A 3,986-nucleotide genomic window follows, 5' to 3' on the forward strand; every position below is an offset into this window, starting at 1 on the left:
TGCGTCCCACCCCCACACTCAGCACACACAAAGTGTCTATATAAATTCCAGCTGGGGTGAACTACTTGATTTCCAGAATGCAATTATTTTTCTTGACTCTGGTTCTTTTCCTAAATCCAGCTCATACTGGCATCTACTCTTTTCTTCCCTGACCATTTCTTTTGCTGGACCAGGTTATGCTTATGCTTTATTTTTATTTTATTTTATTTTATTTGTACAACACCATTTATTCCCTCTATGCACTCTTCCACCTCCACCCAGTTTATCCCCCACCCAAGTGATGTGCATGAGTTCTCTGTTTTTTCTTCTTCTCAATCCTCCCACACCCCCCACAACACACCCACCAAATCCCCTCAATCTAAGTGAATGTGGAAAAATGAAGCCCCCAGTGTGGCTGGCAGCCAGCCCATCACCAGGAGGCAAGCTGGTCTGGGGATAAAGCTGCTACTGCGGTGGCAGAGTGAGGGGCAAAGAATAGTATAAATACAGATGTAACAGGACAATAAAGGGAGGAACCTGGCTATGATGATCACGCTGCCTCCATGTCATTTCTTCTTTGCCGACTCCGTCCACACCTTGGGGAACACCTGGGCCTGCTGAGGTTGGACCCCAACACCTTGTCTCCCTTTCCCCCCTCACTCTGAACAACAATTACCAAGTCTTATCTATATTCCCTTGTAAATACCTCTCGAATCCATTTCTGTTTCCATTTCCACGCTTCTTGTTCAGGCTTTCATGGCCTCTCTTGAGGATGATCACATCCTTCTGTATTGGGCGACTCCCCCACTCCATGGCCAGAATGGCCTTTCTGAGAGTCGGAGAGGGTCACCATCATTCCTCTGTTTAAAAGCAGTCAATGGTTCTCCTATGCCCTCAGGATAACTCCCCAATTCTGTTGTAAGTATTGCAGGACTTGGTAGAATCTGGCTCCTACTTACGTACTCTCCAGCTTTATCTATAGGTACCTGCTTCCCACCCCCACACTCAGCACACACAAAGTGTCTATATAAATTCCAGCTGGGGTGAACTACTTGATTTCCAGAATGCAATTATTTATCTTGACTCTGGTTCTTTTCCTAAATCCAGCTCATACTGGCATCTACTCTTTTCTTCCCTGACCATTTCTTTTGCTGGACCAGGTTATGCTTATGCTTTATTTTTATTTTATTTTATTTTATTTTTTGCCAGTTCTGAGTGTAAGCGACAGTCTGTAGTCTGGCTGCCTCAGTAATGGTTTAGGGCTGGGCTGGGCTCTGAAGCCAGCCTGCCTTGGTTCTAATCCCAGTGCCACTCCCTTGGACAAGGGTCTTCCCCTCTCTGTGCCTCCGAAAAGATGCGGAGAGGTGCCGTGACGCCCATCATCCCTGAAGCTGCCCCATTTCTGGACGTTCCAGTGGCAGAAGCCAAGAAGTCTCCTTTGCTGTTTAATGCAGTCTGAGTTGGGCTTACTATTACCTGCAACATACAGAACTGATACCCCTAACCTTTTGACCCGTGAATCCTTCCGACTTTGTTCTCCTGTACTGGTCACCTTTGTTAACCTTGAGGATGGCGTCTAGACATTCGTGGCCAATGTTGACTGAATGTGTTTTACAGGCAGTTTCTCACTTAATCCTCATGACGGCCTTTGAGGCTGAGCCTCTCACCCTTACTTTACAGATGAGGAAGCCGAAACTCAGGGAGCTTAAGAAACTGGCCCCAAACCAGGAAGCCAGATGAGACAGATCCTGGACAGGAACCCAGGAAGCCTGATTCCTGAGCTCATACTCTTAACCACTACATGACTTCCCGTGCAATATTCTCATTCAGAATTCCTTCCTGGAATTTTATTCATGTCTGCTCTTCATGGAGCTCAGCGTCGGTCCTGATTGCTTGGTGTCGAGAGTGTTGAGAAGAAAGTCGTGACTCGGGGACACTCACCGAGCAGTGCCATGCATTTTGTCCCCACAGCTCTGCGACGGCATTCACAACCCCGTCCTTGTCTTTCTCCGGCCTCTTTCTGGGTGACGCACAATTAAACCAGCAAGCACAGACTGTGTGCTTTCTATGAAGGGACAGGCACCCTCCATCAGTCAGCCAGAAGCTCTGGCTTGTCTGCCTTTTCTCCAGGTGTCAGGTGGCTTCTTTTCTTTTTCTTATGGATTTCAGAGGGGAGGGGAGAGGGAGAGAGAGAGAGAAACATCGATGGTGAGAGAGAATCATCGATCAGCGGCCTCCTGCATGCCCCCTCCTGAGGATTGAGCCCGCAACCCAGGCATGTGCCCTTGACTGGAATCGAACCCAGGACGCTTGAGCCCACAGGCTGACGCTGTATCCACTGAGCCACATGGGCCAGGGTGGCTTCTCTTTTCTGAAAGGCCTCAGAGGCCATCCTGAGGCAGCTCAGCGCGAAGCCAATGTCCAGGGCTGGCTGCTCCTTTGGCTCAGCACTGGACGACCAAACTCCAACTGCAAGACTGATTCCTGGTCCCAATTAGGGTAGAGAACTAGCATCTATGATGAGAAGCACTAAAGATGGTGGCTGATAATAGGACCTCCAGATTTAGTAAATAAAAATACAAGATACCCAGTTAAATTCGAATTTCGGGAAGAAACAGATAATTTTTTAAAATACATACTTTTTAATGATTTCAGAGAAGAAAGGAGAGGGAGAGAATGATAGAAACATCAATGATGAGGGAGAATCACTGATTGGCTGCCTCCTGCACACCCCACACTGGGGATCAAGCCCACAACCCAGGCATGTGCCCTTGACCGGAATGGAACCTGGGACCCTTCAGTCCGCAGGCCGATGCTTTATCCACCAAGCCAAACCGGCTAGGGCTAGGAATTTTTTGTTTTAGTGATACTCAGGATATGGATTTCCTTTGGGTATAATTCATCATTTTTCTTTCATTCATTCAACATGGTTTTATTGAGCATTAGTAAACAAACACAGACACAATCCTTGCCCACCAACAAAAATACTTTTATGTTCCTTTAAATTTTTTTCTTAAATTTCCATTGTAAAATTGCTCTCAACCAACAAATCAGGTTTAAAACAAGCATTGCACGCTATTTGACTATTGCAAGGGGAGGTATGGTGTCTTGTATCCCATTTCTAAAGTATTGCTTCAGTCATTCTCGTAGGGACAAGAGATCGCTGATCCTGTCAACCGATCTTAAAGCGGGTAAAAAACTGATCCCGCAGGTCCAGTTTCAGGGCCGGCGGGTGCGTTGAGGAATGCTCCTGAGAGGGATTCGTCGCTACATGCTGCACAGGAGACAGTCCTGTCCGGCGAGCTCCAGTTACCTTTTTAGTTTTAAACTGAACAGTGTGTATTTGCCAAGTGTCAAGGTTCAGACGTGGTGGTTTGGAAGAACAGAGGAAAAAAATTATTTAATTTTTTTCACACAAACACACAAGTTTGTGGAGCAGGAAATGAGGATGGTGGTTTCCAATCTGACTTTAAAATTTGATGAACTATGCAGTGTGCAAAGGAGCCTACATTGTTAAGATATAAATACTTATGAAGCCTAACAGATAGATGAAAATATGTAAATAAGTACTTCAAAGTAACAAGAAAATGATAATCAACTCAAGTAAAAATGGCTAAGGATAACTGATAGAATTCACAATAAAGACAACTGGCCAATAAACACATAAAATGTTCAACATCACTAGGAATTGGCCAGTTGTAATTAAGACAGCCCAGCACAGTAATTAAGAACACTGATTGATTCTTGAGCCCAAGAATCTGAGTCTGAGTTTGAATTGTGGCTGGAAGGCTTTCTATCTCTATGACTCTAGGAAAATTATTTAACTTCTCCTATCTCCATTTTCTCATTTATAAAAGTGGTATAACTATTTACCTCATAGAATTATTATAAAGATTCAATAGTAAATATTTAAAATTTTTAAAGTGCTTAGAATGATAACAAACACAGAAAGTGTTATAAGTACTGGTTGAGTAAGTAGAATTTAAAAAGCCATTTCACCCATCAGA

This window comes from Myotis davidii, unplaced genomic scaffold, assembly GCF_000327345.1.
Source record: "Myotis davidii unplaced genomic scaffold, ASM32734v1 scaffold399, whole genome shotgun sequence".
In the NCBI taxonomy this organism is placed as follows: domain Eukaryota; kingdom Metazoa; phylum Chordata; class Mammalia; order Chiroptera; family Vespertilionidae; genus Myotis; species Myotis davidii.